We start from the raw sequence: 26810 nt of genomic DNA, 5'->3' as shown, positions 1-26810 counted from the left end.
TGCCATCTATATATGCATGTAACCTCCATCAGGGGAATGCTTTTCTTAAAGGAAGAATCATTTTGTTAAAATAGAGTCAGGATCAGGAAAGAAGATGGATATAATGTGTTGTAGAAACATTTCCCCTGAAGGGAGAAAGTGGAGGAAAAGAAGGAAGCCAACTAGATGTGGTTATTGGGTTGTTCTTAGGGATAGGGAATGTTGAATTTCAAGTTTTCCTTTTAAGCAAAGAAGGCAGTGTTTTGCCTTGCCTGTTCACTAACATGATTGTTGGCATTCAAGTTCAACAAGAGAATGCAGAAGAAAGGGGATTCCTAGAGTTCTGAAGCAATGCAAAAGGAAGATATCTTGATTATAGCCCTTCGTTAGCTTCTGGCCCTATGCTGGGTTATCTAGGATTCCACAGTCTGATAAGATTGGGCAAAGTTGAAGCAGAGACTGGTTTTGAACAGGCTACAGAGGCAGAGGCTAAGTTGAGGTTGATATGATAGCTCTGTCCTTCCTAGCTGTACTCTAGTTTGACTGAGGCAATCTGAACTTCCTATGCAACAGAGTCCTCCTTTGTGAAATGCACATAGGGCCATTGCTTCCTTTGTTCTGTTTTGAGCATAATATGGGCACCCATGAAATGTTCTTTGTTTTGTGGTTTAGAATGATACTGAGACACAAAGGACAAAAATAGACTTGTAAAGCAGTAAGAAAAAAAATTTTTATTGATAATCCTTTTAGTATATGTGAATCTCAGTTTTATGGATTCAAAAAGATTAAACCCAAATCAGATGAGATGGAATCTTTGAAGAACTTGGCCAGGTATTGACATGCTCAGGTAGACAGAGTCCCCATAGGACTTCATAGTGGAGCTTTGCAAAGGTTTGGTTAATTTGTATCTGGTCCAGGTCTCAGCACTTCTAAGAGAAAGAAAAGGGAAGTATTAAGTAGATAGGAATAGAAAGTGGAGAACATAGCACATCAAAACTCACATGTGGCCATTCATGGCACTTCTGGTTCTCGTAGTGCCTTGAGCTTCTCTTCTCATAATGCTGTGAGTTCCTGCTCAAATGCTTCTTTTTTCCTTAGTGCCCAGGCTGTCCACTGAACCAATAAAAAGAGCCAGGGTGACCTATGTGTGAATCAACAAGCCATCAACACAAAGCACAGTGAAAGGAAGAGATATGGGAGAAGCTAACTGCCCTCTAAGAGGACACCACTAGACTCCCTTCTTGGGGCTCCTCTTTCGATGGAGACTCCTGGTTCAAGGCTTTCCTTTCACTTATTCTGTTTACCGTTAACACTTTCGTGCATTTTAACTCCTTAATGAATAGAGAAAACTGTTCCTAGATGGCATCACTTCCTAACCAGGAAGGGGTAGGGTTTCCACAGAATATCACTGCAGACCTATGTGGGCATGTAAGGGGCACAAGGTATCTCATGGTAGCCAGGCAGAGGGAGGAACCACTCACAAAATAGTCTAGTAAGATCACCTGGGGACTCTGTGAGGTGCTAGACTATCTTGGATTTGTCCTGTAGGACAATCCTTCATGTTGCGTTTTTCAAATGTCCAATGTTTTAACTGTAGGAACTAATCACAGTCATGAGAGGTCAGAGGATAAAGTTTCCATGAGGCTTATTCTAGAAACTGTCTTATCCTTTCAGTATTCTGCAAGTCTCCAACCTGTCCGCTGAAGAATATCACTTCCCCAAGGAAGAGTTCTGCCTCCAATGCTGAAAAGTAAGATGTTTGTTTTTGAAGCAACATAGATTCAAATGGTGATAACAATTCTTTGTGGGAAATAAAAGCATCTTTATATTTATTCAGTAAACAGAAAAATAGCACAATTGAAATGATTTCTCACCTGCCAAACAAAACCATTTTCTTTTGTGAGCCAGGCACAAGGCATATGAAGGGAATTGTGATGGGCTCTGTTCCCATGAGCTCTTGCGCTGGATGCCAAGAGGTCACTCACTCCATTGTATTCTACCTCAGCCAAGAGGGCGTCATCTTACCAACCCTGGACAGACAGGCCCAGCTGCTTGGCACAAGATATCAGTACTCTCCTCTCAAGCCATATTTTCCCTGGGAGTTAATTTGTGGAGATTCACACCAGTTGAATTGGGCCTAAAGTCAGAACAGCCATGCTGCTGCCCTAATGGAGCCAAAAATATTTATTACAACTTTCTTTCTCAGTCAGATAGTTCTTGTCCTAGAGAGAGGCTGAGATTTTCCTTATGAAGAAGAGTGCTCATGTCTTGGGAGGCTCGTGGAGAGGCCATGTAGCCTGTTTCTGTTCTTTGTGGCTCTCTTCAGTGACTTGCATGGACTAACTCCCCAGCATGCTGCCGGGAACTCTGAGGGTTTTGCAGTTTGCTTCTTGCACATTTGCACTCATGTATTTTTATTCTTCTCATTTTTTAGGGATTTTAAAACCACTCCAGGGACTTGCTGGCAATATATCCTGGCTCCCTGACCTCTCTACTATAATAGTGAATCTAGTTCTATCTTGTTGTTTTGTTTTGAAACGTAGCAATGATGTCAAGTGCCAGTGGCTTACTTCTATAACCCTAACTACTTGGGAAGATAATATGGGGAGGATGGCAGTTGGAGGCCAGGCCGGGTATATATGTGAGTCTAGTAACTGTGTGTGAGTGATGGCTCCCAGCCATAAGAAGTAAGAGAATATGATCTGGAGGAGTGCACAGCCTGGGCAGAAAAGTCTGTGATTCTCTGTCTCATTGGGGGAAGCTGGTGTAGTAGTACATGGCTGTTATCCCAGTTATGGTGGTATGCCTCAGATAGAAGGATTGAAGTCAAGGCACACACCTGGACAGGAAATGATATCCAAAATGATAAAGGCTAAATGCAAATGCTTTTAAGGACTGGAGGCATAGCTCAGAAGTAATGGCTACCTAGCAAGTGCAAGCTTCTGAATTCAAACCCAAGCACTGCCAACAAAAAATAAATTAGTAAGCTGCACACTCATGGCTCACGCCTGCCATCCTAGTTAATCAGGAGGCTGAGATCTAAAGATCGTGGTTTGAAACCAACCTCCTCCCCCTTCCCCACAGGAAAGTCTGTGAGACTCTCATTTTTAATTAACTACCAAAATAGTCAGAAATAGAGCTGTGGCTCAAGTGTGGTAGAGTGCTAGCCTTGAGCAAAAAAGCCCAGTAACAATGCCCTAGCCCTGAGTTCAAGCTCCAGGGTAATCAATCACAAATAAAATGAGTGAAAGAGTGAGCAAAAGTAATTATAGCAATAACAAAAATAATATTGACAACCATTTATTGGCAGTTCATTATGGGCCTGATATGCTAAACATTTTATCCACATTATTTTTGGGAACTATACTGAGGGAGATTGGGAGATTGCGTCTGGCCTGACACTCCCACAGTAGTCTGATCATCTTGGGACAGATGGCAAGACCTTTTGAAGCAGGGAGATCGGGTCTGGTCAGCACCATCTTGGTCACACGGTGGGTGTTAGGGTCTTGCGTCTTGTCTTCATGGTGGGAGAATGTAAAGCCCTCACCTCTCAGGTGATGGGCGTGCCTCAATCCCTGGAGGCAGTAGCAGGTACTTGGATGCTAGGTTACCAAACCTGTTAGTCCAGTGTTTGGGATTCCAGTTTCCAGTGACCCTGCCCCCAGATAGGACCCTATTTAAGCCCTGACCAGCTCAGGCACCATTATGCCATGTCCTGTCTCCTGGCTCTTCTCCAGTCACCATGGCAGCCCGCACTTCAGCTCTCCTTTGGAGCTGAATTGGTTTGTTGGTATTGTTTTTGTTCTTCCTTTCCTCTATGGCCTTCATAGCTCAGTTTCCTAACAGTGTTAAGGGTATTTGCTGGCTTCTGGTCTTTGAGACAGGAGTCCACCATGCAGTCACTGGCCTTTTAATTAAGACTCCAAGATTCAACCTCTCAAAATGTGGCATCTCTGTTTTCTCACCATATAACATACGAACTCTAGAGGTACAGGAAGAAGCTATACATGTAATACATGTGATTGGTACCTTCTCTACCATCTTGCCTTTTCCAGGATGTCTCATGTAGGTTGGCTGGCGTGATGTCTTGGCTTTGTGAGATGTTTAGGCTAGCTCACGGGCTCAGCTAGAAGTGTTGAGGCCTTGGCCCAGGAAGAGCCTTCAAACTTTGAGGGGTGGGATTTCCTGGAATTTCCTTCACCCCACACTGACTTAATCTTTCCATGGAGGGACAATTTGAGGCAGGGCCCAGAGTCTCTCAGAGTGTTTTACAAGGGATTCAAAAAAGTGGTATGCATGGAAAGCCCTTATAAAGGCTATCTTGGTTGACTTTCTTCTCTTCCCAATTTCACTTCCCCACTCCTTCCTTGGGTTCTTTGGATGGCTAAACAAATTTGCTCCCCAACCTTGCTCCAACACTTTCCCTTGGGGGAAATGTGAACCATGACACTGCATGACTGTTCTCATAGAACAGGAGAGAAATGGAGGTTTAAAAGTTGGCCTGTGGCGGGGAGGGGGCTGGGAAGATGGCTCAGTGGTAGAGCGCTTGCCTTGCATGCCTCTGAGGCCCTGGGTTCAATTCCTCAGCACCACATAAGCAAAAAGAAAAAAGCCAGAAGTGGCATTGTGGCTCAAGTGGTAGAGCACTAACCTTGAGCTGAAGAGCTGAGGGACAGCGCCCAGGCCCAGAGTTCAGGCCCCATGACCGGATCCCCCCCCCCCAAAAAAAAAAGTTGGCCTGTCTGATCACTTGTGGCTGATGAATGTCGAGCAGTTCTGGAATCAAGAATCTTTTATAATAATGACCTTACTCTGATGCCATTAGAAATGGTCTGGACCTGTTTGTCCAGTTAATATATTAATATGTAGTTTCTTTGGTAAAAGGGTTTCTCACACCTTGGAATAGAATGTGATACATTGTCCTATCAAATATATTTGTCCTCTGGTGTCTGGTTCCATTGAGACTCCAGATTCAGCTAACAATATAATTAGACACAAACAATAAATTAATTAATATTGTAATGCTGTTGTCTGAAAGTGACTGATTGCAGTATGTCTCTAGAGGTATTTATACTTTAGAGGGATTTTTGAAATTACAGTATCTAAACTTAAAGGATTCTGTTAGTGGAATTTCAGGTACTTGGTGCTGAAGGGAGCCCCTCTCTCCATGCTGCAGTGGGAATTTCCCCAAATCCCTTGTATCTATCTTACGTGGAGTCATTTGCTCAGTGTGCCTGAGCTATCTAATCATTAAAGGATTCCTTTGGAATTGGAAGGTAAATTTAACCCTGAGTTTGCAGGCCTGGGTTCCTTGGAGTAAGAAAATATGGAGCCCTCTCTTCTTTACACTAGGGAATATGACTTGATTTCCCAGCTTGTAAAAGGAAGGTTAATTTTTGATCCAACTTACTTTTCAGGGATGATGTGATGATAAATGCCTACAAAGTCCTCCAAATTCTTGGGATGAGTGGTGCTATATAAGTAGAATAGGGTTTAGGATGATTAAACTTCCTTGTCAATGCTCAGTCCTATCAAAGGACTGGAATCTTGCTGGAAGGTAAGACAGCTGGCTGTTCCCTGGAGGTTATCATTCCCCAGTATGGCATCACCTTCAAGCAGTCACCTCCTAAAAGTATCAATCATTTCTGCTCATTGAATTTGGTTTTTCTTTTGTTTTTGCTGCTCCTGGGGCTTGAACTCTGGGCCTGGGAGCTGTTCCTGAGACGCTTTGTGCTCAAGGCTAGCATACTGTCACTTGAGCCAAACACCTCTTCTGGCTTTTCTAAGTAGTTTGTTGGAGATAAGAGTCTCTGTGCCAGATGATTTTGAACCATGATCCTCAGATCTCAGCTACCTGAGTAGCTAGGATTACAGGCATGAGCCACCAGCGTCCGGCTTTGGTTTTCCTTTTTAAAAGGCCAATTGTTCAGTGATTTTATTATCATTCACATTCTTTAGATTTGGGGGTCAGGTTTAAGAAAACAAATATGTAATTGTAGCCCCCCTGTACAGTATGTTCTCAAATAAAATAAAATACAATTAAAAAAAAAAAAAAAGAAAACAAATATCTACAAACATCCGTGGAATACCTAATGGAGACTCTAGCACTTGGAAAGCCCGAGAACACATCGGTAACTAGGCATTTGGATATAAATTCTACACTACAAACAATATTCTTGACCCTCAGTATGTTTGTAAATGGCCTGATGCCCAGCAAGCATTACCTGCTTTCAAAACAACAAACTTCACAGTTTTACTTTTTGTGACAGAATTGGAACTCAGCAAAAGCAAAACAAAACAGCTGTAGAGAAATACTACCTTCCCCTTCTCAAATTAATTCTTTCAGTTTATGCTTCTAACTCCATAAAGAATGTGGTTTAGCTTGTGAAGTTTTTATTAATATTTATTATGCCCTTTTGGTGCCCTTGAACCTCATAGAAATAGAGCCCTGATATAAATGGCCAGCTTCTGGGGGGATTGTAGTATCCCTCAACTCAACCATAAACTTTGAAGTTTATGCATATGTACATATTTGGCTTGGCTTGGCTTTTCTGGTTTCTTGATGTTTGCATTAAAAAATTTTAACCGCACATTTTAATAGCTTATATTTTAATTTCAAAAGTTATTCATACTTTAAAAATGCACAGTCCTATACACAGAAACAAAGGGAAAAATCCCCCCTCCACAATCCATTTCTAAAGTCCCAAGAAGTAAACCACGGACTTTAAATCCTTTGAAATTAGAGTCCTGTTAGCTTGAAAGATTACAATTGTTTTTTAAAAGCTACTAACCAGTCCTATTTCTCCCTTTTATTTCTGAGTATTAATGTGATACCATTGTAGAAATTTTTGTTGGGAGAATTGATATTTTATTTCTATATTTTCCCTTCAAATGAGTTTTAAACCTTTTTGTCACAAATACCTTACTGAGGTCAGGGAAGATGTTTCCTCACTAAATACATGTTTGGACATTGCCTGGAACCTTGTCTCAAATATCTTCTGCTTTTAGTTTTGGACAGTATCTTGTCTCCATAAGAGCTGACCTTTCTCTGGGAGCCTAGGAATCTAATCTTATCAGAACAATTAACTTATTTGTGTCTTTTGTTATGCTTATATTGCTTACCTGTTTTGACAAGGAAAAGCTTCACTGCTTTTTAAAGCAAACAAGGCAAAACATAACCCTTAAATTGCCCGTGTGTCTACCATTCAAAGATAACCCATTTTTAAAAATCATGTTAGTGTATTTCTTCTACAATTTTCTTCTGCAAATATGAATATACAGTGCGACCTTACTCCTCTCACCCTTCACGATTATATTGTGATAATTTTCTAGTTAAGAAACATTCTTTCAAATATGCATACATTTGAACAACTGTAAAATGCCCATTGAACATATTCCCATATTAAACTATTTGCAGGTAGTAAGATGGGGTAAGGACTCCTTAGCCCTCTTAGCTCATGTTTCCATGGCTGGGGAGAGATCTGCCTTATTAACTAGGAAGGAGACATGTAGGAGTTGGTTACTTAGTCATCAGAATGCAATTTCTCCTGCAATTGGGGGCGGTGAAGTTTAATGCTGGGGAAAAAAAAAAAGCTGTTGGCTTGGGCCCTGAGACTGTGCTGCTTTGCAGACTAAGTTCAACCTTTTTTTTTTTTTTAAGACGCTGTATAGATGCTCATCGGTTGGGTTCCTGTGGTGTTTGTCTCTGAATAGATTGATAACAAAGATGGTGTCAGACAGTGGGTAAGAGAGAAAAAGTGTAATTAATTATACCCTGTATGATCAGAGTTAACATTTGTTTAATATTTATTCTGTGCCATGATGTATTTCCTAATAAAACTCCCCAAACAGTTCTGTAGTGTTATTATTGTTACTATTGTTATTATTGTTACTATTTTATAAATGACATAACTAAGGCATGATGAAAACTCCCAGCAAGTGTGGAGAGCTCAGATTTGCTTCATCACTTTTTTTTTTTAATCTATTCCATAATATAAAGAATGTGCAATTTATTTTTGTGCCTCAATTGTAGCTTGGAAGCCCTACCTGATCATCTTTCTTCCATTATTGAATCTGTCAGTTATATGGTATTTTATTGTAGCTATTGAATGTCTTTTAATATCATTTATAGTGACTTTTTGGTTATACAGAAATTTTCTATTTTCATGTGGTGAGATCTATTCTTGTTTTCCTCCATGACTTGTTCTATCTTGGCTTCTGATGTGAGAAGCTTCTTCCTCAATCAAATAATTTTCATCTATATTTTACTCTCTATTGCTACAATGTTACTGAAAAATTATAACTTTCAATATTCAGAATCATTTGAGAGAGCTATCCTAAGTTGTTATTGTTATTGTTTTGTTTTAAAGGGAAAAGAATAGAGAGCTGCTGGTGGCATATACCTGTAATCCCAGCTATTCAGGAGATGGAGAGCCAGAGGACTGAAGCTCAAAGCCAGCTAGGGGAAGAGACAATTTCTAAAATAATCCACAAAAAGTTGAGCTGGAGGTGTGGCTCAAGTGCTAGAGTACCAGCAAAAAAGCCAAGCAAGTGCATGGCCCTGAGTTCAAGTCCTGGAAAAGTGAGTTGAGTCAACAACATGCTTTCTCTACTGAGTAAGTTCTGATATTTTGACCTCTGCTTTTCTCAGCTGTATCCTCTATTGATTTTTCTGTAGTCTCAGTCTATTTGCATATTGGATTTTTACTGCAGCTTTATGTTATGTTTTAATATTTAGTAAGATGTCTCTCCTTGTTATTCATGTTTTTAGAAACTTTTGTTTCTGTGGTGGTACTATAGAGCTTGAACCTAGAGTTTCTTGTTTGCGTTTGTGGTGGCACTCTATCATTTGAACCATATCTCTACTTCTAATTTTTACTGATTAATTAAAAATAAAAAAATCATATTTTTTTTCTGCTAGGCTGGCTTCAGACCATGACTTTATGATCTCAGCCTCTTGAATAACTGGATTATAGGCATGAGCCACCAGTACCTGGCATTAAACTTTATTTATGTGATATTCTTTCATATATATTTTAAAATTATTGTATCAAAACTCTGACCTAAAAGCTTATTGGAAGTATAGTTAGAATATAGTAACATTTGCCATACAATTAAGAAATACTTAAAATCTTTAAAAATTCCTTTCTGATATACTTGTTTTTGTAGTACTTTCTTTTGAATGAAAGTTGTTAAATGTGTGCCGTTCTTTCTTGTTCAAGTTACTTCTGTTATTTTATATTTCAGAGACTTTTGAGAATTAGATTCTTATATAAATAGTTGTTATGATTCTACATTATTTAAAATAACTGGTTATTGCTAGCATCTGGGTAATATTGTAAAGTATTTTGTTTGTGGTTTCTTTATTGAACTCATTATTTTTCAAGTTTTCCCTTTGATCCTCTCTAGTTTTCTGTGTTTAAATACATCATTTAAAATAATGAATTTCATGGATGGGGAGTGGTTAAAATGGTGAGCCCTTGGGTAGCAAGCACGAGGTCCTGAGTGTAATTAAAAAATTCATTTTTTTTGTTAACAGAAATTTGAATTCAGGTGTCACAATTGCTTAGCTTCTTTCCGTTCTTCCTTCTTTCCTTTTCTTTTTTTTTTCTTTTGTTTCAATATAGGGGCTTGAACTCCAGACTTCCACTCTTGCTTATCTTCTCTACTCACAGCAGTTGCTATACACCTTGACCCAGACCTATACTTCTGGCTTTTTGCTGGTTAATTGGAGATAAAGTCTCCCAGACATTTTCTGCTCTGACTGATTTAGGAACAAAATCCTCCAGAGCTTGGTCTTCTGAGTCAGTAGAAATATAGCTGTGAACCACTGACCCCCAAAAGCTTGAAATTATTATATGTACTTCATTTTTATTTCATTGATTGGAACTTCCAGAATAAAGAAAAAATAATAACAGTTATAATGGAAAGCTTTATTTTGTTTTTGAGTTTAATGGGAATGCCTGCAGGCATTTTACTGTAAAACATGATAGTTCTTGGTACTTTAGAATAGATATTTAAATTAGATATTGAAGAAATATTCTTTCTATTCATAGAAAATGTTTTCTCTTTAAACAACCAGAACTTCATGCTGTATTTTATTATGTATATTTTGTCTCATTTATATTTTCACTCATTAAACCATCCTTGCATTTTTAGAATAATTCTTATTTAATGAAGTATCAAGGAGAGAATTCTCCCTTTCCCTCACATTTCTGTTTCTTGTGAGCAGGGCACTGATTGATTGCTCTTTGTTTGGGAGTTCTGTTGAAAGGCAGTCTTTTCTCCCAGAATAAAGGCAAATTTGCTTGCATCTTTGTAGATAAGAGTGTCTGTCTCTGAAGCAAACAGTGAGCATGCTTGCTTTCCAATGATAATGCCCAGAGGAATAGACAGACACTAATGGTCATTTGTTTTTAAACTTTGAGTATTTGAAGCTTAAAGCCTTCATCTAAAATGTAACCTACTACATGAGCAGGTGTTTGCCTGGCCTATATCACTTCAATCACTCTGGGATGGGTGGGGACCAAAGGTTCTCACATATATACTGATGTTCATGCCATTTCCTGTATCATGAGTAATAAAAGCTTTGCCTTTGACCCAAAAGTATTGTTTCTTCTGACAGGTGAAACTGGGTCAGGCTAATTTGTTAGCTTGTAGGTAAGGTTAAATATCAGACTCTTTTACTGTTCTTGTTGTTAAAGTTGCATTTATACTCATAAACAATATTGATTTATAATTTCCCTCCATTAGGTTACCCTCATGAAAAGAGACATGAATAAGTTTCCCATCTTTTTTCTTTGTTGAAACAAAATTAGGCAAACTATTTCTTAAAAACTTGCACAGACTTGTAAGTTTTGACCTAGCAACTTTATTGGAACTATTTCTTTAATTTTTTTCTATTGACAAAAATCTATCCAGGTTTACTCTGTACTGTTGAGTTAACTTTAGTCATTTATAATTTCTCAGAAAATTCAATGAACTTTGAAAATTTAACAATGTATGGCTGGGCACCGGTGGCTCATGCCTGTAATCCTAGCTACTCAGGAGTCTGTAGATCTGGGGATCGCAGTTTGAAGTCAGCCCAAGCAGAAAAGCCACTGTGTGACTCATCTCCAAATAAACCACTCAAAAAAACGGGAAGTGGTGCTGTGGCTTAAGTGGGAGAGCATTAGCCTTGAGCACAAAGAAGTTCAGGGACAATGTCCAGGCCTTGAGTTCAATTCTCAGAACTGACAAAAATAAATAAACCCAAACAAAACAGTATGATGTCTTTATTATCTATAGCTATCTCTAATTTGTTCTTTCAAATATTTGTTTTAAACTCTTCCTCACTGTAACTGATATAATTGAAAGATTATATCAAAATAAATGCCTTTTAAAAAGCTTAATTATTATTTCTAAATAAGTTGGTGTATAAACATTTCTTTCCTTTGTTTTTACAGCCATGATGCACATGTTGTCTAATTTATAAATGAACAGTTTCATTTTTTAGAAATCTAGATATTATTTTCTAGTCATTACAGTTATATAATGTGTGCTGTGCTCCAAATGGAATTTTATCAAAATTTTATTTTTTACCTAATAATTAACTTCTAAAAACATTCCAGAGATGTTTGAAAAGTATATGTACTCACAGAAAGGTATAGATTTTACAATGTAAGAATTACATTATCTAAAAGTTATTAAGTCTGCTTTATTTTAGGCCTAACTTGATTTATGAAAGAATGAAAACACTGAAATTTCAGTTGTAGATATTCAGGCCCTCATTATATTGAATCATTTGTGTTTTTATGTTTCAGTATGAGTGGGCAGATATATAATGGCTCCTACCTATTATGTTTTTATTGTGAGGCTGACAGATTTTAAGCACCCTAAATTTACATAGTTTAGTATACCTTCTTGGTGCTATTAAACTTTTTAATTATATACATTTTGTAGATCTTTGTCTTATTTTTAAATTTTAACTTACATGTGCATTTGTGTATGTGTGTGTATGAGAGAGAGAGAGCAAGAGGGAGAGAGAGCGAGAGAGAGGGGAGAGAGAGAGAGAGACAGAGAGAGAGAGGGAGGGAGGGAGAGAGAGAGAGAGAGAGAGAGAGAGAGAGAGAGAGAGAGAGAGAGAGAGAGAGAGAGAGAGAGAGAGAGAGAGAGAGAGAGAGAGAGAATATTATGTGCTGGTCCTGGGGCTTGAAGTCAGGGACTAGGTATGGTCCCTAATCTTCTGTGCTCAAGAATAGTACTCTACCACGTGAGCCACAGCTCTACTCCACTTCTGGCTTTTAGGTGGATAATTAGAGATAAAAGTTTCATGGACTTTCCTGCAGGGTCTGGCTTCAAACTTCAATCCTCAGATCTCAGCCTCCTGTATAGGAGGGTTACAGTCATGAGCCACTGGTACATGGCTATGTGAATATTTTAATCCAGTATATGGTTGGATTTTATTTCTTAACTTAATTTGAGTGTCTTGATCATTCAATAAAGATATTATTTTATTTATATTTATTTTCAGAGATGACATTTTGAATTTTAGTTTCTCTCCCTCTCTTTCTTTCCCATGCCCTCTTCCTTTCTTCTGGTATATGGACCAGGTTTACTTTGTTCTTTTTCCATTTGATGATTAGTGTTTTCTGTGCTTGCCTGACATTTTAATTAGCATATATAATTCTATATTTCTATAATCATGTAAAGAATGAAACAATCTCTTGACCTTTGATTTTGTTAGACAATAAAATGAGCATGCTGTAATTATTTTCTTATTGTCTATGTTCATGAAAAAATGATTTTGTTTTCATATATTTAACATAGTACAGCTCTGAGACCTAGGCTTTGTTTCAGGGCCTAGAAAATATTGCTAAAATTACAGGTAATGTAACTATGGAATTTTAGGTCTTCAATATCATCCAGTCCAAATACATTATTACAGTTATAAAACTACAGGAGCCCAGAAAGCTTAAAAAACTACTGCAGGTCCTCAAGTTAGTGGGTGGCAGAATGAGATATAGAACACAGCTCTCTACATTTCCAAACTAGTTCTCTTTCTACTATAATATGTATTTTACTGGTAACAGCTGAGATGATGAACAAACTATATGCTGTTTGGCTACAGGAGAGAAATTAGTAGAGGAAGAGTGATCTGGAACTTAGAAAATGGAATAATGGAGGAAAATGGGAATATTTAACTTAGAAAAGGAAATAACCTATAGCTGCAACTTCAATTGAAACATACAAGTAAAAGTTGCTTTTCCTGCCTGCTCTGTAGGCAGGAAAATGGGGGTCTAGAGTTGGAGAAGAGGTGTCTGATATGATAATAACTCTTAGAAGAGAGAACTAAGGTTGAGGCTCTTTTAGATATTTGGCTGCTCCTGTGCTCTGGATTTTCCTTCTGTTCCTTTTTATTGAGTTTTAATAAGGAGCCATCTGGTGAAATATTTTGGACTTAGGTTGATATTTAACATGTACAACTGGCTGGTTTCAAGAGTGAATAGCCAGCCACCAAATAAAAAAAAATAAAGGAGATAATTATAATCCAAATAGCATCATACTTTAATGTTTCCTGATTGACATAAACATGGTCAATTATCTTTTAGTCCAGAAGCATACTTTTTTGGAAGATACCAACATAGTAAAACTCTGGCATGAGGAAACAGACCAGATTTTCTTTTCAACAACCGGGGTTATGAAACAGCCAAAGAGAGTTAATAAAAGGTGCCTTAGGGTAAGTAGAACAAAACCAAAGTACAGTTCAGTTTCCATGAACGTGGAGATACATCCCTGTGTTTTCATTGGGCCCTCTGGGTAAACCAGTGCGGCCATCTGTGTAGCACCCAGTTGATCACTGAAGTTTCATTGTGGTAGAGAACACAATAACTATCCACTGAATATTGAGATTAGATCTAGAGTTCTGACATGTTGGAGCCTGGCTCTTAAAATTTCTGAAACTTATTTAGGATAATATCCAGGTGTTTTTAAAGAATTCTATTGCTCTTATCCATTCCATCCCTTTCTTCTCAGCTTCTTTTTGCCAAGGAATTTGTGTGGTTGACGATTATAATTAAATAATTGTCAAACACTCCGTAGACAGTGTTATTAGCCCTGTTTTGAAGATAACACTCAAAAAAGAATTACTTAGGATCACACACAAAGTATCTCTCCAAGTTGGCAAATGAGCTGTGTGCATGTCCTTACAGGTTGAAATGGTCCATGTGTCTATGTAATTTAACTCATAGCATCATTGATTCTTTGGCAAATGTATGCTTACTGTGATGATCTGAGTTATATGGATTACTATATAGCCTTTCCCTTTCTGGCTAGTGGCATCCTTCCCAGTATGATTTCAGCTAGTTTTGACAACTGTAATAAGCTATAACTCATTTCTTCATATTGGGTATTACTATGTCTTTTAAGTCTTTCTAATTTATTTCATGTTCAATTTTATTAGTGGTTTAGGCTTCATGTTATGTTCCTATCTTAGTAAGCTTAGCTATTGGAGTCCAAGTTTAATGCTTGTGTACTGCTTACACCATGGGTCTTATTGATCATACTTTTCTCAGCTTTGGGTGACTCCTGACTTGAATGTGATTCCACTACTTTGTGGGTTAATGCTATTGCTTCCAAGACTTTTCGTTCAGTTGACAAATTGATGTCATGGACTGTGGCTGCCGTTAAATGATAGTGTCTATGAAATCTTGGGTTCAATATCCAGGAGCCCCCTCTCCAAATGATTTTATGATGACAGCATTCCTTCTTGTACAAGAAAATTATTTGTAAATATATTTTCATCTTCATATTTTATATGCTGAAGAAGGACAAACTTTGGTAGATCTCAGCTTTGCCTCAACTAGCCTTATTCTACAGAGGCTATGATGTAGGCTTTGGCTATCCTTGTGTTCTTAGGGCATGACAATTGTGCTAATGTGCCAAAGTGGTCTGGAAGACAAATTTCCAAGCATGGAAAAGCTGGAAAGTATTCACAAAGTACAGATCCTCTGAAAACCCTCATCTACTAAATTAGAATCTCAAGGGTCTTAGAATCTATCTCTTGAAAGCGTTCTTTAAGCCATAACAACGCCACTGGATCCATAAACCACTGGTCTGGTGGCTCTTGAACATCATGTGTGCATTTCTTAGAAGTGCTATGTAGTAAGACCTCAGAATGCAAAGGAGCCCTCTGAGTTCATCTCTTACTTTATGAGGAAGATGCTCAGGTCTTTGCAGGTCAAGGCACATGACTGTGCACACAATTAGTCAGTGGAGAACTGTGAAAAAAACAAAAACAAAGAAAATGAAACAAACAAACAACCAATCAACAACAAAAGACCAAACAAGTGTTCTGATTCTTAATCTTAATCATTCTCTCTAACCTAGCTATCTATGATATTTGTATAGGTATTGTCATTCATGAATTCAATATTCCCTAGGAGAGATAGTGTATTAGTGAAGTATTTTCCTCCTTTGAACTATTAAACACAAATGGAATTTGAAAAATAATTGGCTAACAGTGCTGCAGGTTTACCATATAAGCAGTTGATAATTGTTAACTAGTTAAAAGGTCATTGGTGGACCAGGCTCATATCACTGTGAGCTGATGTGCTGAGAAATGCAGATCAGTATCTAGAATAGCACACACTTAAGATCAAATCCTGACTTAATTGTGTGGTTTGAACAATCCTAGCCTTACTTTCTGGATCTATAAAATAAGTATAATAAATGACTGTAATACCTTCCTTATTGTTGTATTAAATTATTATATATTATACATCATATAATATATAATATATAATTATAAATCATATTATATATTATTTAACCTGATACTTGTTAACTGCTAGTAATTGAACTTTAATTTATTGAGTACTTCTTATAGGCCAATCCTTTAACAGACTATTACAATTTACACTAATCCTATGAGTAAGTACTGTCATTATTCCAATCTTAAAAGATGAGAACTGGAGACTCATACATTGTCCACTGCATATATGAGGTAATGGGTATTGCAAAGCTAAGACTAGAGTTCTTCCTGTCTTAGAAGTCCTGGATTTTACTCTGCTGTACTACCGGTCAGTAAATGACAGCAATGATCATTTCCTCTTCCTCACTCAGAAGCTGGTAAAGTCAGTAAGCAAACATGTGGCTCAGGAGCCAGACTCAAGATTAAAATACATACAAGGGGCTGAGTTCTTCCTCCTTTTTTTTTTTTTTTTTTATAGATGACTGCTCTGTGACCTTTGGTGAGCACCTTAAATTCTCAATTCTTTGGCTTCCTCATTTGTACAATGAATAGGATAATAAGTTTATGAGGTTGTGATGAAGAAACTCTTGATATATCTATTGCTTTTACACATAGGTCAGTGAAGGCTTAGTCTTGGCTATGATGTAGAAGCCTGTGTTAAAGGGTTTTCATTTGGTTGGTTTGATTCCTGTTTAACACTGCATTTAAATGTAAGGTTCTTGAAGATAAAAGTATTTGTGTAGTTACATTTTCAAGTTCCTCTAAGCAGAGTTTATTCTTCCCTCCAGCTGCTCATAGACTCCCTCAAGTTCTAGAACCAAAGAAGCTCCATGTGTTGGAGGGTAAGATGGGTCAATCTCTGAGCAGTATTTTACCACTCACTTGTCTTGTGAAGTGTTTAGAGAATGTGCTTAGAAGAAAGAGGCTCCAAGGTTTTGGAGTTCTATCTGTTCTGCAGAAGGAAGACAATGCCAAGGAGCCATTTCTAGAGGAAACTAATATGTTAACAACCATTGTAATGGGGTAGTTCTAGTATCAAGCATTCATTGTGTATGCAGCAGTCAAATAAAGGTTATAGAGTGTGAGAGTGGACACTGATGGTGGACCAGTGCACAGTTGTGCTTACAGGTGTATATTTGTGTGTAAGTGTGTCCAATTTTTTTTGCTTTCTCTTGATACTAAATATAAGGAAAGACCTTTTAAAGACCTGCTCTTTGTATTTTTACTTTCTGAAGGGGGAAGAGCTGACATTAAAAACATGAAAGATCACTTACTAAATTTCAGCTCAGTAGCCTGGAGTCTGACAAGATTTCCACAGTCTCAGCTTTCCTAACAGAAGCAATGCACAGGTCTACTTCTGAACCTTTATAACACTTTATTCGTTCTCACAGAGAATAACACTCTCTACCTGTCTCCTTTGTGCACACTGTGTTCTTCATCAAGTACCAGGCTGAGACAGAACCACAGCCCAGGGGTAGTGTTTCTATCTCAAGCCAGATGTTTCCGACATCATACCACCTCCCCCAAAGAGTTGCACGCATGATTGAATTAACTAATATCAGTTGTGCCTTATGTATCTGCATTCTAACATATCAGCTACAGGTCAATATTGTGTTAAAACGTATCATTGAAATTTGTTAACAAGTGTTGCTTTAATTTAGTATTGCATATAGTCATATTTACTGGATGGTAATCTTACTGTCTATAAATGTCTAGGAATATAGAAGGATTTGGTATGTTATGAGCTGAACTTACAAAATTGATTTAAAACACTGGGTAATTATTTGAGTTGCAAAGAGAACCTTCACAGTTGACTCTTTCTTTTAAAGTAATAATAATACCTTACATTTGCCCAACAGCAAAGGCTTTGGAGATGCCATTCACATATATTATCCCATTTGCTCCTATCAACATAGCCATGAACTATATAAGTGGGGTAATAACTATTATCTGCATGGTTTATGGCTAGAAGCATTCTTAACATATTTGAAACAACTAAATTAACATATCACCTTTGTGAAAACTTACCACCTTTGTGGAAAGTATGCCTACCTCCATTTGTGCATATGTATGTATGTATGTATGTATGTATACAATGTTTGGGTTTTGGTTATCTCTTGCTATGTATTTCAATAGGGGTGACTATAAGGCTGTCAACTACAACACTTACCCGTAGCTTCTCCAAAACAGTATACTCGTCCGAAAATAGGGTCTCCTCAAAACAAAACTTGAGCAGAGAATTTAAGCAGAAGTCAGTTTATAAGGCCTAGACTCAACAACTGGCTCAATATTCTCTTGATCAAAGCAAACCATGTATCCCACCCTTATGACTGGAGGGGATGTAGACCCTGTGTCTCTGTGGAAAGGGGATCAAAGAATTTGTTATTTATCACAGCCACTGTCTCTCTCTGAATAGTTCCCACATTCTCACCTCATGATAGCATAAGGATCAGCTCAAGCTCCAGCATCTTGTTATTCAAATCAGGTTCAGGTATGATGATGATTCTTGGGTGGTTTTATTTCTATGCTTATTTTTTGTATTCTTTGTATGTTTATTTGAGTAGGATTCCTCTCAACCTATTAACTAAGAAAAATAAGTTATTGGCTTGCCCTTTCTCATATGCAATATTGAGACAGAGTTAACCTAAACGCAATAGGCATTCAAAAATGAAGGGAATATGAAGCACAGACTAAACCTTAATCTACAGATATTCTGAATCTTGTTTATTGCAGATGACATTCTTTGAGTATATTAGTCCCTCTTAGTAATTATTTAGTGATATAATAAAATAATAAATAATAATTAAGCACTTTGTTTTCTAGGTTACTTTTATCCAAAGGATGTCATAAATATGTAAAGTATAATAATTTTTCACTTAGCATTCCTTCCAGAAATTGAAATTCTACGAAAACCAATCACTTCTAATATTAGGTATATTTTCTATTGTGTAGATGACCACAGGCAACATTATTGCCACAATTTCTGTCACTTCCTAACAAAGATCACTTTTTCTCTAGTCTAGCAGGCTCCTTCAAGTCTTATTTATTTATTTTTTTACAGTGTCCTTTGCACCTTCTATCCACTGTCTGGTTCCAATCCCAGTTGTTTTAGGTTTTTGTTGTTATAGCACTCTACTTCTAGGAATCAGATTCTGTTTCCTATTATCTACTGCTGTATAATAACTTACTCTAAAATACTTTCATGTTTATCATATCAAGATTTTATTGCCTGGGAATGAGGCGTGGCTCAGCTAATTGATCCTTTTTTTTTTTTTTTTTTTTTGGTCATGGGACTTGAACTCTGGGCCTGGGTGCTGTCCCTCAGCTCTTCAGTTCAAGGCTAGTGCTCTACCACTTGAGCCACGGTGCCACTTAAGGTTTTTTGGTGGTTAACTGGGGATAAGAGTCTCATGGACTTTTCCTGCCTAGTCTGGCTTTGAACCGTGATCCTCAGATCTCAGCCTCTGGAATAGTTAGGATTACAGGCGTGAGCCACCAGTGCCTGGCTGGTTGATTCTTATGTCTTGTGACAAATTGAAGACCACTCAGTGATCTTCAGCTGGTGGATGAGCCAAGATGCTTCACTCAAGTGACTACTACATGTCTAGTTTGTGACTGTTGACTGTAGTGTCTATACATAGCTTCTTTTTAAAAAATGTTTTTTTATTGTAAAAATAGTGTACAGAGGGGTTACAGTTACATGAGTAAGGTAATGAGCACATTTCCTATCAAGAATCTTTACTGCCTCCTTTGTTTTTTCCCTCCGATCCCTTCTCTCCCCACCTCCCCAACTCCCTCCCCCCCTGCCAGGTTGTAAAGTTCGTTTTCTACATAGTGTCTTGTACATCACATTGTTACAATGGCTCAACCTATATCCTTGTTTCAGCATTTTGTCATTTTTCTTCCCCTCCCCAAATTAGAAAAATGTATATACAAGATGCAGGGGACAGACATCAAATACATGGCTTCTTTAAGAAAGTAAATCTTCTTATACAGAGTTTCTAGAATGTTCCATAAAGCAAGAATTGGAAAACTGCCAATTTCATAAGACCTAAACCTGAATTCTGGCCCAGAGTTACTTCTACATTTTATTGATTGAATAATCACAAACACCATTCATGTTTAAGGACTGGTGATATAGATCTCATCTTGTCCATAGGTAGAAAAATGCTTAATTTTGAATTTTGAATCATTTCCTCATACATGTAGGGTTTGCCTGATGCAAAGGACTCAGGTAAAGCTCTGGTTCCATCGCTCCCATTGCGTGGCTGTGCTGAGCTAAGGCAAATACCTCTGGGTTTCATTTTACACAGAGACAATATAGAGATTATGATGGTAACTGTTGGCAATGACTTGCTCAGGGGATTTTCTGAGTCTCTTATAAAATCAGATTCAAAAAGTATACTATGAAATGCTCTAGGAAGTAGAATAATAAATTACCATAACTAATTGGAGCATTAGAAATTCGGCTTGCTTTTTTGAGAGAGAAAATTGGGTCTCACTATTATGTAGGCTCAGTAGGGTCACATAGGAACTTTAGTTCACAAGCCCTCAAGCTTCAAACACACAAGCATATGCTTTAACATAGACACCTCTGTTTGTCCTGTGCCAGGTAATGTAGATTTTCTCACTGAATATTTGCAATATCCTTTTGAGGTAGGTGCCATTATTAAAATCTTCATCATGTCTTCTGAAATATTTTTGTTCTGGAGTTTAAATTCTAACACACCCTTTGCATATTTATGTGTAATACATCTTAAAAGAATCTAATGAAAACTTCAGTAGAGTCTGTAGGGGTTTTGTTTAAATTCTATGGAAATTGTCGCTTTTTTACTTTATGTAAATATTCTTACAGAATGAGATAAAAGCAGATCTGTGAAGTTACCAAAATGATATAACTACGGAGATATTAAAAATAAAAGAAGCAGAGAAATGAGAAAGAAAAAAACCCTGTACTTACAGAAACTAGAAGGAAGATGGGGTGATTGCTACAGTCGGAAGGCAGGTAGACTGAAGCCAGGTAGGAGGTATACAGCTTTGGAGGGCTCTCATTCATTCTTTAGGCCAAAGTTTTCTTTATTTTCTGATGAGAGGATGGAGCTACATGATCTCTAAAGCCCATGTCAACTTTAATATTCTCTTATGACTCCAAGTAAGGGCAATGAAACATTAAATGCAATAAATAAATCCACATAATAAGGAAGTGATAATGCAGATTAGAGGACAGGATTAGAGAAATTATTTTTTTTTAAAAATGACCTGGAAGCTAATAATTAGTAATATGGCCATAGGGACGGGAAAAACAAACAAGCAGACAAAGAAGAACCAATATAAAAATAATATGGAGACAGGCATTAAAAAGACACTCTTTCAAGGAGTTTTACTATTAGGAGAATACAAGGAAGGGGACTAACTAAAGGTTAACCAGAGTAAAAGAGATTTCTAAAAATAGGTTAGAAAATGATGTTTGAATATTGTTGGCTATGATCACACAGAGAAAGGAGTTGATGCAGAAGAGAGAAGAGAAAAATTGCTGGAGCTGTGTGCTATAGAAAGTGAGTGAGATAAAGCCTAGTGGTAAGTGCAAGGGTTGGTCTTAAGTAAGTGTGTGGCTAGGCCAGAGGTTATGTGCACACAGATGTGGGTAGAAGGAGAGACGTGATATACTGGGGGCTTCGTGAATTGTGAATTATTACCTTTATCTTGCTGAACTAGGATACCAAGTCAAAAATCCCAGGTTGTGGGCAATAGAGGCCTCTGGAAACTTAAGAAGGAACAAATAGACATGAAATGGTTTTTCAGGGGAGTAGGAGAGTTAGTTGATGAGGGAAATATATTGTATTAATATTGGAGAGTGTTACGAAGACATAGTAGTTTGTTTTTTTGGTTTCCTGAAGAAGAGGCAACAAGTAGGTCATAACCAGAACTTTTACAATGCCACCCTTTCCTGACATTTCTTTCCCTAACTGCCTTTTTACCATCTTCTCTTTCCTGAGCCCTTTCCTTACTTGAGCTACAATTCAGTTGGTTATGTACAATTACCTGGGTTTGGTTTACTTTTATTTTCATTAGCCTTTTTAATGTTAGTCTAGTAACAACTGCCAGTTTTCAATGGCTTAACAATTGGAATTTATTCTTTGTTACATGTTGGCTAAAACATGTTGTGGCACTGCTCCCCATATCCTCCTTCTAGAGCTGAGAAGAAAGGAGCTATCTGTATTTAGGTCATGCTGATTTCTAGGCAGAAGACAAAGGGCAATGGTGGAACACTGTCATGATGCAGAGCTTCTACATGCAAGGGGGTAGTTTTCCCTTTAGTATTCATATTTCATTGGCCCAATAAAGTCACACTGACATCAAGTTCGATGTCAATGGGACAAGAGAGTATATACTTCTTTTCAGAGGAAAACAAATAATTTCAAACAAGCATACAATTAACTACAACCTTTTCCAGGTGTAGCAGGAAAAGTCATTCTCCAATACCCCAATGGGGCAAATTACCTCTTCCTAGCCATGACTGACATTTAGTCCTCAGGGATAACCTTAAGGTCATTAAACACTTGGTATGAATTTCTGGGTATAATTTTATGTCTGACCCTGTGGGTTATTTAACTTTATAATTTAGAATGAACTTACCTTCAGGGAGGCAGGTCATATATTTGATCACATACATTATAGATATTGTATTATAATTATAAAATCAACTGCACCCAAATTGGTAAAATATATCAAATAAGCAGGAAAAGGGAGCCCTAGCTTGGTCTTTGAAGACCTTCATAGGTTCTACATACTAAAGATCAGTTTTATAACAATTAAAAATAATGAACAATAGGGAAAAGAGCACTGCTTACAACTCAGTAAAATAAAAAATTCAGGTGTGGCAGAGAAGTCTCTATATACCCATGAATGACTAGCAGGGGATTTTTATAGCTTGACAAAGAGCTGAGGTATTTTTTCAAGCTACCTATGGTTAGCTGGTCTTGAGTCACAGAAAAGTTCCCAATGCCCCATGCTGAGGGTGGAGTCCTGCGTTAGGCATTGGGTTGTTACAAGTGTTGCCCTAGCTGTAGCCTACTCATGGTCTCATAGACATGAGAATAACAGCACTGGCAAAGACCATTTCAAGGTTGACTAGCACGACAAATGTAGATTTCTGATATGTTTGTGTTTATGTTTTTCATTTCCCCTGTTAACACAAAAGTGGTTAGGGACTATTGCTATTTTAGTTTTCTTTTAGTGAGTTCTGGTTGTTTATGACTATTTGATTCTAATATCTGGCAAAGAACATTCCAAGAACTTAGTGTCCAAATTGTATACTGCTGAGGGAATTTTTCCTCATAGATTTGTCCAATGACCTTGCTTTGGAGAAACCACTCAGGTAATGCATTCCCAATGGTGGTTCAGTTCCTATCATCTCACTACTGGTGCCCTCATTAGGGTGTTTTTCTTCTTAATTTTTTTTTTCAGTCCACCTCAGCCTCCCACCACAGTGCATTTAGTGTCCATGCAGGGGATTGGGTAGTTTACGCCCCCCTCCCCCGAGACTACCTTTAGTCTATTTTTAGTTCAGGTGGTTTGGAAAAATTACTTTCTCTTGCTGACAGTTTCAGGACTCTCTTTTATTCTAAGATTTCTAGACTTCTCTCATTGGGTGGAAAATGATTGTAGATTATCAATCCACATCTTCATCTTAAAGATGGAGTGATCACATTACAATGAGGATAAATGATTTGCCAAAAGCTATCCAGACACTCAGTAGTAAGTGTTTTTCTTTGGTCTGTTGGTCTCAGACCTGTAAGGTGTTTAACTGTGCAAAATTGCAAGTTAGTCTGACTAAATTGGACAGATTGCTGGTAAAAGCCCCACTCCCTAAATCCCAATTGATCCCCTGAGCCATCCATACTCCCTAAAAGTGTTATTACTATCAAGCTACATGCTCCAAAATTATTTCCCTTGGGAACACACACCTAACCCAGACAAAGATTACTTGTTTTTGGAAACTCACTCAATACTCTTTGTACCAACTATCTTGTTTGTTTCTTTCTTTTTACCTTAGGTCTCAGTCAACATTATACTGAAATTATATGATCTCTTGAGTTCCCTGTCTACTATTAGATTGAACCCCATGAAATCACCAATATTCTATTATTATTATGTTGGTTTTTTTTTACCCACAAAGGCAGTGATTTCATATAGTTCACGTTAGCTCAGTAAGGAGGAGATAGCAAATTGTGAAAATTCTCATGCAGGAAAATGCAAATTATTGACCAATTCAACTACAACTTGAAAATGTAGAGGAGAGTTGTGTGTGTATCCAAGCTTTAACTAAATTCTTTGTAACATGGAAGATAATTAGCATATTAAATGAGAATATTTTGGAATATTGGAACAGAATTTCAACTTCTGATAGAAAAAGAAGTGTAACTGAAATGCACACATGTATGTTAATGTGCCAAGATTCTCTCTGTGCAATGGCTGTGACATGACTTGGCATACGCAATGTGCTCAGGTCTTTGGAAAATCAGCAAAGCAGTTCCTCTCTGTTTTCCTCTCTCTCTCTCTCTCCCTCTCCCTGTTTGGGCCCCTCTCCCTCCCCTTTTATGGTTTGACTTCTAAAAGAGCAGTCTACACTCATATTTTCCACATTATCCCTTATTCATTGTGCAGTATATTGTAATCTGGTTTCTATCCCTAACACTTTACTAAAACTATTTTTGCAAAGGTCACTAATGACCTTTGATTGATAAATTCAAAGGAAGCTGTTCTGCCTTTATCTTACTGAATTTCCCCATTGCATGTGACAGGATGGGCCAAGATTTGCTTCTAAATATTTCATCTCTTTGTCTGACTTACAGGGTCTCTTTCTTTTGGTTTAGAAATCTAGCTCCCAAACCAGATGGTTAGCCTCTGGTTAGACACAAAATCTCTATCATAGCTGTGTATCTCAGGGCACAGTTTAGTACCAGCACTGAAAGGTCCTTATCTATATTTGTTGAATAAATGAAAGAACGAATTAGTGAATTTACAGCACTTTGTTAATTATTAGTCATTGCAAATATTTAGTTTCTCTTTGGTTTAATGCTATTTCCAGCAACTTCTCTACCTGACTCATTGCCATATACATTTTTATGAACATCTAGCAGGCCAGTTGCCACATTTTTTGTTTCCATTTCAGAACTCAAAATAGGCTGTTGAGGACAAAACTGCTTCCTTGTCACCTGGGTTTCTTTCATTTTGAGCAATTAGAGACATGTAGGATCATTCATCATATTTTTTTTATTTTATAAATTTCTAACTCATGGGGAAAAAAAGAGTCATGTCCTTTTTGTGTGCTGTATCTCTTAAAGATTTAATAAAATATACCCAGCAGACAGTCATGTGCCTCTTGCTTAGACAACCAACACTAGACTTGTGAAGAACAAAAGAAACACACCAACAGAAAATGTGAAATGCACACAGTTATGCAAGTTTAATTTCTGTTGTTTTGGTTGGAAAACAGCTGCAGGTGTCCTCTAATTATAACCTCATTTTCACAAATATCAACTGTCATATTTAATCTGTTATATTCACCATATAGCCCACTGTTACAGCACATTTCTTTCATTACAAATTTAGTAGCAGAGTTTCAAATGCTCATGCTAACATTCAGGCTAGCCAATTAATGTATTATTTACAAGTTAAATGTTATTAAAAACAGGTTCTTAATTTGCTAATGATTTAGTAGACCCAAGGCAATATTCCAATTTTTAAAAAATGAAAACGGAGGAACATTGTGAACATTTAGCTGAGATGGGAATAATGTTAGGGATGTTTCGGTCTCTCTCACTGATTTTTTAAATTTCTTTTCTGCCTCTTTGTTTATTGTGTGGTGTTTTTTAATGCCTTTGTTAATCAGTTGCACGATAGCTGAAACAAAAAGAGAAATCAAAACAGCATAGATCCTGTTTTGAATATTGTTTTTAAAAGTCACCAGGCAGTTTATAAGGACTTACCATCCTGTGTATTTTGAATTACATTACCAGTCCAGCAGCCCAACTGGTTAAAAAGGTAGGAAGTCAAAAAAATAAACGCTACTAGCTTTCTATGTCTGCCATAATGCATAATACATTGTGAAAATATTTGGAGCTTCTAAGTCTACAGGAATAGACTCACCAAAGCCTCTCCTCTCCTCCCTTCTCCTCCCCTCTCCTCTCATCTCCCCTCTCCCCTCCTCTCCTCTCCTCTTCCTTTCCCTCTCTCCTCCCCCTTCCCTCTCCTCCCCTTCCCTTCCCCTCCCCTTCCCTTTTCTCCATTCCTCTCTCCTGCCCTCCTCTTTCCTCCCCCTTCCCCTTTCCTCCCCTCCCTTCCTTACCTCCTCTCTTTTCCTCCCTCCCTCCTTTCTCTCTCTTTCCTTCCTTTCTTCCTTCCTTTCTTTCTTCCTTCCTTCCTTCCTTCCTTCCTTCCTTCCTTCCTTCCTTCCTTCCTTCCTTCCTTCCTTCCTTCCTTCCTTCTTCTTTTTTATGTTTTTTTATTGTGAAAATACTGTACAGAGGGGTAACAGTTACATGAGCTAGGTAATGAGTACATTTCTTATCAAGCATTTTTCCCTCCTCCTTTGTTTTTCCCCTACCATCCCTCCATCCCTTCCCTCCCACTTCTATAACTACACTCCCCCTACCCCCCCCCTTGCCTAAATTGTAAAGTTTGTTTTTCAACATAGTGTCTTATACATCTCATTGTTGCAATGGGTCAATCTGTATCTCTATTTAAACATTTTGTTTTTTCCCTTCCCCTCCCCAAATTATACCAACATCAAATACAGTGAAAACAAGGGCTATACCATGGGGGAGAGACATACAAAGCAACAACAGAAAAAAAATCACATGGTACCTTATAAATAAGTTAGAAACAATAGCAAGAAAGAGAAAACTTGTGTCCCTATCTTGGGTTTAATTCACTTAACTTCATCTTATCTGGTCATATGTATATAGTTTTTGACCTTTTCTACTTGTCCCAGACATCTACTAGTTATTGCAAATAAGGGAAACCATGGGACTTATGTTTCTTTGCCTTGGATTACTTCACTTAGTATAATTTTGTCCAAGTCTTTCCATTTCCTAAA

The 26810-nt window shown here is 37.5% G+C and overlaps 1 long non-coding RNA gene across 2 annotated transcripts in view; it reads right to left on the bottom strand.

Moving 5' to 3' along the window:
- Positions 1–704: 704 nt before the first annotated feature.
- Positions 705–26810, bottom strand: part of LOC138817051 (uncharacterized) — a 60484-nt gene continuing 34378 nt past the window's right edge. For both annotated transcript variants that reach the window (XR_011368755.1, XR_011368756.1), the window contains exons 2-4: positions 18141–18293; positions 15166–15236; positions 705–908 (exon numbers count right to left, since the gene is read on the bottom strand). This is a non-coding gene — a long non-coding RNA (uncharacterized lncRNA). The remainder of the gene's footprint in view (positions 909–15165; positions 15237–18140; positions 18294–26810) is intronic.

Source organism: Dipodomys merriami, unplaced genomic scaffold (genome assembly GCF_024711535.1).
Source record: "Dipodomys merriami isolate MVZ:Mamm:240054 unplaced genomic scaffold, mDipMer1.0.p SCAF_7, whole genome shotgun sequence".
NCBI lineage: Eukaryota > Metazoa > Chordata > Mammalia > Rodentia > Heteromyidae > Dipodomys > Dipodomys merriami.
Note: the sequence above shows the minus strand (reverse complement) of the source record. Positions and strands in the feature narration are given on the sequence as shown.